Source organism: Apteryx mantelli, chromosome 23, assembly GCF_036417845.1.
Source record: "Apteryx mantelli isolate bAptMan1 chromosome 23, bAptMan1.hap1, whole genome shotgun sequence".
Lineage (NCBI taxonomy): Eukaryota > Metazoa > Chordata > Aves > Apterygiformes > Apterygidae > Apteryx > Apteryx mantelli.
Window position 1 is genome coordinate 11243723 of NC_090000.1, and position 10639 is coordinate 11254361.

Below are 10639 nucleotides of genomic sequence, written 5' to 3' on the forward strand. Positions count from 1 at the left end.
GCTGTCTGTGCAGCTCTGCCCTGCAGAATTCTCCCAGCAGCAGGGCGCTGCCCAGGGACCCCTCTGAGTTTGCAGGGGCTAAGGAGCAGGTGAGACAAACCTTGCTGAGGCTGGGAAGGTGATGCTGCTTCTGTCTGTAGGCTGAAGGGTGATTGAAGGGATTTCCTGAGTTCCAGCCACAACTGTTGCTCTCTCAGTGTTGCTGTTTTGGAGTCTCAGTTCCCTGTCTAAACCTGACCAATCAATAACACTGCACCCCACCCAAAGAGAACAAAACTGAAAGCATAGACTCAATAAAGCTCCATCGCTTTCAGGTATCTCTGGCCTTGACCTTCCTTTTGAAAGGGCCCCTCCAGAAATGTCCTGGAAGTGAGCAGGAGCTGTGACAACCCTGACCCATGCAGCACCCTCTCAAATGGAGAATGAACCTGCCCTGCAGGGGCTCTCTCCTTCCAGCCACAGCTTCTCCTCACAGTGCCAAGGGGAGTTATCCAGGCAGGCTGAGTGCTGACCCTCGCAGGTGGCAGAGTCACTGCCCCAGGCACACAGCACCCTGGGGTGAAGGGACACTGCTCTGAATTACAAGCCTGGGCAGATCTGTATGCAAATGCCAGCCGCACTCCCCTGCAGCATCCCTCTGCCTGTGACGGTGTGGCAGGGAATCACTGCTCTAAAGCACCTCCTGCTCCACACAAGGGAAATGGGGAGAGCCATCCTGACAGATCCTATTGGCCATGGGATGTGGTAGCTTTGGGAGACTCCTCCGGGTACCTCGTGGGCATTGTGCTCTAGGGAGAGACTTACTGTGTTAGGGGCTATGAAGATTTCTCCACCACTGAGCTCTCAGCCATCCTCCCAGCCCTGAACATCTTTAACTTCTTTCTGTCTCACTTGTCTCGCTCATCTTGCTTGTCTCATGTTGGCACCTGTAGGAAGTGCCCGGAGCCCTGCTGCCTTGTGCGGAGGAGCTGCTCCTGCACACAGCTGTCTCTTGGCAGTGCTGCCAGGTTGCCAGGAGCTGCCTCCATCCCAGGAGCCTGGCCCTGCTCGGGAAGAGTGGCACAGCTGGAGGCGTGCCTTTATTTGTCCTTTTGCTCCCTCCTCCTGCGAAATATTCATTGAAGCAGGCTAAAATAATCACCTATGGTCTCTCTCTGAAAAACAAGGACAGCCTGACTGCAGCATTAGAATTTGTCTCATCAGAGGATGGTTATCTAAGAAAGGTGGGAATATCCCACTCTGGCAGCCACTATTCCCATCTCTTAACTGTGTAGGAAACCTAGATGAGGACAAGGAGGGAGTTGGTTTGCCCATTCTTCAGGTATTACTTCAGATGAGTCAATCTGGGCATCTCATGCCAGGTTAGAAGCCCCTGGGGTGGAGGGGGATTCAGATCCCTCTTGTGCACTCCACCAACTCACAGCAAGTAGCATTCCTCTTGCCAAAGCTGAAGTGTGTGCAATAATTGTCTATATGTGACCTCGTTGCCTACGGTCCCATTATAATCACTGGAGATGGAAGGTGGGAGCCAGTTGCCCACACACACACACAGAATCACTCACAGAATGGCAAAATGGTTGAGGTTGGAAGGGACCCCTGGAGATCATCTAGTCCAACACCCATGCTCAAGCAGTGTCACCTACAGCTCATTGCCCAGGACTGTGTCCAGAGGGCTTTTGAATATCTCCAAGGAAGGATACTCCACAATCTCTGTGGGAATCTGTGCCACTGCTCTGTCACCCTCACAGTGAAGAAGTTTTTCCTCGTGTTCAGATGGAACTTCCTGTGTTTCAGTTTGGGCCCATTGCCTCTTGGCCTGTTGCTGGGCACCACTGAAAAAAGTCTGGCCCCATCCTCTCTACACCCTGCCTTCAGATACTTATACAGATTGATAAAATCCCCTCTCAATCATCTCTTCTCCGGGCTAATCATGCCCACCTCTCTCAGCCTTTCCTCATAAGAGAGATGCTACAGGCCCTTAATTATCTTTGTAGCCCTTCGCTGGACTGACTCCGCTAGCTCCATGTCTCTCTTGTAGTGGGGAGCCCAGAAGTGGACACAGTACTCCAGGTGTGGCCTCACCAGGGCTGAGTAGAGGGGAAGGATCACCTCCCTTGACCTGCTGCCAACATTCTGACTAATGCACCCCAGGATACCATTGGCCTTCTTGGCCACAAGGGCACATTGCTGACTCATGGTAAACTTGGTGTCCACCAGTATCCCCAGGTCCTTCTCCGCAGAGCTGCTTTCCAGCAGGTCAACCCCCAGTCTGTCCTGGTGCATGGGGTTATTCCTCCCTAGGTGCAAGACCCTGCACTTGCCTTTTTTGAACTTCATGAGGTTCCTCTCTGCCCACCTCTCCAGACTTTCCAGGTTATTCTGAATGGCAGCACAGCCCTCTGGTGTATCAGCCCCTCCTCCCAGCCTGGTATCATCAGCAAACTTGCTGAGGGTGCACTCTGTCCCTTAATGCAGGTCACTGATGAATACACTGAACAAGACTGGACCCAGTACTGACCCCTGGGGGACACCGCTAGCTACTGGCACCACTGATCAGCACCCTCTGAGCTCTGCCATTCAGCCAGTTCTCAATACACCAATCCACTGTCCACTCATCTAAACCACACTTCCCGAGCTTGCCTTTGAGGATGTTATGGGAGACAGTATCGAAAGCCTTGCTGAAGTCAATGGAGACAACATCCACTGCTCTCCCCTCATCTGCCCAGATGGTCATCCCATCAGAGGAGGCTATCAGGTTCGGTGAGTATTATTTGCCCTTGGTGAATCCATGCTGACTACTCCTGATTACCTTCTTCAGTCCTTCGTGTGCCTTGAAATGGCATCCAGGATTTGCTCTTCCATAAATGTCCATGACGTCCGCTGAGGAGCTAGATCACAGGCTCAGGGACTTTTCAGTGGCAACTTGTCCTTCCAGGAGAGTAGTTCACCTCCATTGCCAGCCCCAAGGTGCTGCAGTGTCAGCTCAGGCAGCAAACACCTCTCCTGTCAGGACTGCACGGGCCAGCTCTGTTTCTCCCTGGCCTTGGGTGCTGCACAGTATGCTCCCTTAGCAGGAACCTCATTTCTCCATTACATTGGCACCTGCTAGCTACACCAGCATCTCTCTGCTCTGAAGCGGGGCCATTGCACACATGGTGTCCTTGGCTTTTGCCAACAGGTTTCACCATGACCAGTCTGCACTCTGCACCACAGCTGATGCTCTGCAGCCCAAATATACACAAGTGCATGCAGCCTGGGGCACAGACAGGAGGTGATGGAGACGCACCAGCTGTCTCAGGACTGCCACATTGTTGGAATACCTGAGAAGTGATGGTATCACTCGCATGATTGCAGGGCTGCAATGGGAGGCTACAAACTCATCAGAAAAAAAGAGCAAGGATGATGCTAGGGAGTAGGGGGATGGCCTTTGTGTGAAGGGGCATCTGGGATGTAAAGAACTCTTCCTTGGGATATACAAGGGGCTGAGTGAGAGCTTGTGGGAGGGCATCAGAGGAAGGGTGACTTTGTGATGGGACTTACAGACCACCCAGTCAGGGTGAGGAGGTTGACACAATCTTCTTTAAGCAACCTGAGGAAGTCTATGCATCACAGTCCCTGGTTCTTATGGGGAGGACTTTAATTTCTTTGGCTTTCAGTGAAATGCAGTAAGGAGGTTTGTGGAGGGCATTGCGGAGAACTTCTTAGTACCCCTGGCAGATGGGACAACAAGGGTGATGCTCATCTGGATCTGGTACTCACAAGCCAGGAAGAACTGATCAGGAATGTGATCATCAGTGGAAACCTTGGCTGCAAAGACCATGAAATAGTGGACTGCCAGACCCCGAATGGATTGAGGAAGGACAGTAGCAGACTACAGACCTTGGCCTTCAGAGGAGCAGACTTGGGCCTCTTCAGGGGACTGGTGGGGGACTGCATGGGAAGGAAGCTCTGAAGGGCAAAGGGGCTCAGGAAAGTCGTCAGGCCTTTAAGGACAGCACCCACCAAGCACAAGAATGCTCCATACCGATACTCAGTAAAACCAGCAGACATCTGGGGAGGCCAGCTTGGCTAAACAGGGAAGTCAGGCTGAGGTCCAATAGAAAAAGTCAGCATACAGGAGGTGCAAGCAGGGGCAGGCTGCAGAGGAGGAATTTAGAAATACTGTGTGGTGAAGCGGGATTGGTGTAAGGGAAGCCAAAGCTCCTCTAGGATCTACACTTGCAGGGGATTTCAAGGGCATGAAGAAGAGCTGCCACGACTCCACTAACAGTGAAAGAATAAAGAAGGAACACATGGGCTCACTGCTGAATGGGGCAGGGGCTCTAGTAAGAGCAGATGCAGATAGGTCTAAGGAATGCAAGTCCTTCTTAGCTTCAGTCTTCACCAGCAAGGTCCCCTGGGCTATTCTGCCTATAGACTCAGGACTCCAGATGAGAAAATACTGCCACCTGTCTGGGGTAACAGGTTCCTTAGTGACCTGGAGGATGCAGTTGTCATCACATTTGTAAATTACACCTAATTGGGCAGAACAGTCATAGACCTGAGGGCTGCCACCCAGACCGAGCTCAGCAGGAGGGAGGAATGGGTTGTCAGGATCCTCATGGAGTTCAACAAGGAAGCAAATGCCAGGTCCTGCACCTGGGACAGACCAAACAAATGCCAGGTCCTGCACCTGGGACAGACCAACACCCAGCAGTGATATGGGCTGGGGAGTGCCTGGCTTGGCAGCAGCTCTGCAGAAAAGGGCCTGGGAGTTTCTGTGGGCAGTGAGCTGAACATGAGGCAGCAGCGTGCCCTGCAATCAATGGATGCCACAGCGTCCTGAGCTGCAGGAACAGGAGCACATTCAGGAGATAGAAGGAAGTGATTATCCCCCTCCACTCAGCACTCATCAGAGCACATCCAGACACTACATCTAGTTTGGGCCCACTGCTCATGAAAGGTGTTGATCCCTCAGAGTGAGTTCAGTGGCAGGCCGCCAGGGTGGCTGGAGCACTTGCCCTGTGAAGAGAGGCTGAGGGAGTGGGGCTTGTCCAGCCCAGAGAAGGAGAGGCATTTGAGGGGACTCCTAGCAGTTTCCCAGCTGAAGGTTACCACCAATACAGAACCAGGCTTTTTACAGAGATTCATGGCAGGAGAATGGGAGGCGATGCTTATGAGCTGACACAAATGCAGTGAAGATTGGAAGAAAGACAGAAAAGTCAGTGAGGATAATGAAGCGTTGGAAGCGGGGTCCAGAGAGGTTATGGACTCTCTGTTCTTGGAGGCTTTCAGGACGCCGTTGGACAAAGCCTTGAAGAACTTGGTGAGAATTCAGTGTTCATCCTGATGTGAGCAGCAGGCTGGACTAGAGACCTCCCAAGGTGCCTGTCAGCCTGAATGGTTGGGTCATTCTGTCATCTCTGGCAATAGCCACTGTGATTCTTGCAGTCATGAATTCCAAACACGGCATCCCCAGAGCCAGCTTCTCCTAGTGGTGTGAGGTTGCCTCTTGGGACTGAAAGGTATTAAGTTCAGGCTTCAATTAGGAATGATTGCTTGTCCAGAAGGGGCTCTCCTCACAGCCTGTAACACCTCTGCATAACTACACGATGCCGAATGAGTGTGATGCATGCAGTAAGTCATGGCAAATCCAGAAGGACTGGAGGAGCCTTAAACATCCTAGGCACACATTTGTGAGCTTGACCTTTTCACTATGGGAGGGCGAAGGAGCTGGGTTCATTCAGCCTGCAGAAGAGAAGGCTTTGGAAAGGCTTAATAACAGCCTTCCCATAGCTACCAGGGGGTCGTCAAGAAGATGGAGGCAGGTTCTTCACTGTTGTGCATGATGGGAGGGTGAGGGCCAATGGGCATTAGCTGAACCTAGAGAGCTTCAGGCTGGTTGCAAGGATAAGCTTTTTGTCCATCCGGAGAGTGCAGCATTGGAGCAGGTTTCCCAAAGAGGCTGGGCCTTCTTCTTCCTCAGAGGTTTTCAAAACCTGGCTGCATCAAGGCCTGATCAACATGGTCAGACCTGATAGCTGACCCTGCTGTGAGAAGGATGTTAGCCTAGAGTCCTCCCAAGGTCCTTTCCAGGCTGAATGATTCTGTTTCCTTCCACCCTTGCTGCTGGTAGGGAAAGTCCTCAGGTGCCCTTTGACTGCAGAACTCAGTCAGACCTAAGTATGCTCGGATCAGTTGCAGCTGTCTTGTCCCACTCCAGGCAGTGTTGCTCAGGCAAAGGACAGCTTCACAGGTACCCCCAAACAGCCCTGGTCGTATCCTTTACTTCACCTTTTATTTTCTGTTTTCCTCTTTCCCCGCTTCCAAGCTCTTCCCTTTTATCATCCCCATGCCCTCCCACACAAACAGCCCACCTTTGTTTACCGAATCCCCATTGGCCCTCATTTTGCTTGTTTTGTGCACTCATCTGGCTTCTCTGAGATTTTTACCATGCTAATTCCTACCTTGGCCAGCAATTCCATTCAACTAGTACCTCCTTTAAATATCCCTAGTGTCCTGCAATACATCATGCTGTTATCTTGTTGGAGTCACCACCAGTCAGGGTGAGTCATCTGCAATGAACATCAACAGCTGACACAGTGGAGCTTCAGTCCAGAGGGACCTTGAGAAACTTGAGGATTTGGCCAACAGAAACTCCATGAAGTTGTACAAGGAGCAATGTCAAGTCCTGCATGGGGGGGGGAGGGGGGGAGTGGAGAGGTGGCAGAACAACCCCATACATCAGGACAAGCTGGGACATGACCAGCAGAGGAGTGACCTGAGGAGAAAGGCATAGACATTACAATGGATGCCAGATGAGTCTGTGGTGCGCGCTCACCACGAATCAGCCTGGCTGCATATGGGCTGCATTAGGAAGAATGTGGCCAGCCAGACAAGAGCAGTTCTTTGGCCCCTCGACTCAGCACTGGTGTGACCATATCCAGAAGAGTGTGTCCCAGCAGGGGATGCCCCATGCTGAAGGAAGGGGCAGGAACTGGAGAGGGTCCCGAGGAGGTCTTCCAAGATGGGGTTAGATGCCTATGACCTGCATGGAGCTGTTGAGGGACCTGGGCTTCTTTAGCCTGGTGGAGGGGAGACTAAGGGCAGTAGAGTAGGAGCCTGTGACTGCTCAAAAGGTGGTTTTCGGAGAAGATGATGGAGCTTTTCTTGGTAGTGGGAAGAGCCTGAGAAGAGGAGGCAGCCACAAAGTGCAGCTTGAGAGGTTCAGAAATGATATTAGGCAATTGAAATGACACTTGAAGGGTAGTGCTCTGGTGCTACAGATCACCCAGGAGGAGTATATGATCACCCTGGCTTTATGTTTCAAGGAAGAGCCAGTGAGAATGGAGAGACATGAGTAGAGGTAGGAAGATCCCAGGGTGAGACATTTCTGTTAAAATTGGGCCTCCACCATTAAAAGGGATATTTTTGTGTCTCGCACAGAGCCCAGTACCCCCCAAACTACTCCCTGTCCATGCCACTCCTCACTCCTTGCAGAGAGCAGGTCGTATTGTGAGGGGTGGAGCTCTCTCAACTGGTAGAGGAAAGCAGGGTGAGCAGCTTCAGGGAAATGCTCTATTTTTGGATGGCCAAATTTGCACAAGTTTCAGCATGCCTGCATTACTGTGACGTCGTAAAGGAGTCCCAATAAATCTAACCGCATCCCCTTTTCATTCCCTGCACAGTAAATGAAGTGCAACTCCATTGGAGGCGACAACAGGGATGAGAATGATCTCACCTGATGGCAGACCCCTTCAGTGCAGATGTCTCTGTCTAATCCAGTTGTCTGGACTTGCCTTTCTTGTCAAGGGAGAGAAATAAAGTGTCTTGCTGGGAGGTCTTGAGAGACTTCTCCTGGTGACCGGCTAATGCTCCAGAAAGGTTTCCGTAGGTCCTGGGTCACATTTCCCAGCACCACATGGGAACACTGCTACCCCGGGCCATCTCAAGCAGCCTCTCTATGTGGGCAAATGAACATAGGCCTGAATGCAAACTTTTTTGCATAAGTTGAAACCTATTCCAAAATCAATTATGTAAAAAGCTAAAGAATTCTTCTTTTCCAGAACTTCAAGGTTTTTCTTTTATCAATTCTAATGAATTTTTTTCTTTCTTTCTTATTGGCAGCACGAGGTACATGCACTACAGTAATTCCTCTCTCAATGTCAGTGTCTGTATGTTTACAGCTATTCATGACATTTCCTACCAGTGCTCTGAATGGAGAAACTTTGTTCTGAGGAACTACTATGTTTAAAATGACATATTTCCTCTCTCTTCTTCTGCCTCTCTGTCCTTTCTTCTTCCTCTGCCTATCCTGTCTCTACTGAGCTCTACAGGGAAACATTCACAGAATCACAGAATCACAGCATGGTTGTGGTTGGCAGGGACCTCTGGAGATCCTCTAGTCCAGCCCCCTTGCTCAAGGAGGCTTGCCTCGAGCACGTTGCCCAGGCTCGTGTCCAGACGGCTTTTGAATATCTCCAAGGATGGAGACTGCACAGCCTTGCTCTTTTACAAGAGAAACAAAAAGGAAAAGGTTGGATTTTGCAGCAGAAGCGGCCAGTGCTGCTGGGAGGACAGAGACAGCGTGAGCATGCGCTGCTGCTGCTGCCACACAGCTCCAGCTGCCCTGGGAGCCTGGGCAGCTGCAAGGGGACTGGGAGAGGACACCAACCCCTCCGTGGGCAGAGCCGGCAGAGGCAGCTGGGGAAATGAGCAGGAGGCTTTAAGGAAGGATAAAACAGTGGAGCTAGGCCAGGCTGTGATACTCACCAGCTGCAACAGGCCAGAAGCAGCCTGGGCTGTAATATCTGCTAGCAACGTTGTGCAGCAGTGGGACTGAGAAAGAGCCATAGGGATGAAGCGCTGTGTGAGAAAGATACTAGGAGTCCCAGGCCTGATGTGAGCCCTGCATATGGAAAAGCAGGGAGAAAAGAGAGAAGCATCTTCTGTGTGGCTCCTTTCACATGCTTTCCTGACAGGTTTGGAAGTAAAAAGAGCCACCTACACAGGAATACCTGTCCTTATCAGAAGTAAAGCAGCTCGATCAAGAGATTCAAGCAAAGCCAATTCTAAAGATATCAACATAAAAGAAGCAGTTTACACTCAGTGTTAATATAGTTAAATGTAGTGCTGTGTTCTCAAGTAAGCCTACAGGAATCTATGCCTGAAAGAAATTTTGGAGGAGTATCAAAAAATGGCAACAAGAGCTTCTGTCCTTTCTATGACTCAGCCATGGTTGCATACTTAAAATGCCGACCAAGAGGCTCTTCAGACATTGACAATACTTTGCCTTGGTTTACACAGTCGTCACCCCCATGGTTAACCCTGCCACCTGTAGCCTCAGGAATAAGAAAGTGAGAATGGCCCTCAAGAGATTCCTATGGAGAAAGCGATACTGAAAACTACGCATAATCGACCCAAATACTACTAAAAGTCCCAGTGAGGTATTTGGTTGCCTGAGCAACCAATTGCCTGAGCAACCTGAACATCCCATTTTAACCTCAGTAAAACCACGTGTGCTGCCTGGCTTTGATCCTCCTCTAGATGGGCACAGGTCTGTTCAGTCATTCCTGCCATGTCTGAGAGCCCCACCAAGGTATCTTCATACCTAGAGCAGCTTCAATGCCCCATGATGCTTGTATGCAGATAGCTAGTTCAAGCTGTGTCTGCCCAAGGTGCCACTACTGTTAAAGGAAGACAGTCACAGAAGTCAATGGGGTCTAGAGGGTGTCACATCCAACAAGAAGGAGGTGACTACCCTGAGGTTTGAGAAATCACTGGTTAGACCCCATTGACCATCCACAGTGTCCTTGGGTGGAAGCAACTTAGAAAAGCTAAAAGACATGAAAGTCACCTTCCCCTGCTCTGAGGTCTTGCACTGAGTTGTGTAACACTTGACTAATTTGACACAAACTAAAAAAAAAAAATCACCAAGGGGACAATCCAGCACTGGGACAGCAGCTCAGAAACCTTGGAAATGGCCAAAGGCCAGAGGCCCAAATAAACCGGCCTGAGTTCAGTGTGCACCCTGCTTCAAGCAGGAAGGTGGACTGCAGACCTCCCAAGGTCCATCTGCATCTGCACAACATCTTTACTAAACTGACTTGCTGATCACTGGCAGAAAAGAGAGGCAGACTGATTTCCCGGGATCATTTCAGTGATCTCATCCTCATCCTCAGAAGGAGATGGATCATCTTCCAGATTCTCCCTGTGTTTCTCTGATGATGGTAAAGTGAGCCTAGGCCACAATCTGAGATGTTTGCTATCTGGTGTGATATGACACTAATTCCACCCTCTGGAGGACCGCTCTACTGTGATTGCAGCACACCACACTGGAGAGTATCCAAAACACCCTCCAGATGACTGGATGCATCTAAAGAGTCCCTAGGCATCCTTCAGATGATGTACAGGAAGATTCTTCAGATGTCTTTAACCTCAGTGTATAATTGTTGCTTGACATGTTTGTTTTGGTTTAAATTCTGAAATGGTGCTATTGTCTGCCTGGCTTGCATTGCTGTCACTTTAATTCCTTTTAAATCCTAGATCTTGAATGTGTGACACATCCTTTTGTGGGGGAAAGACAGACAGGACTGGAGAGAACTTGCTGGGTCATCAAGACAGATGTACGGATGCTATGGCCCATATCTGTTATGATCAT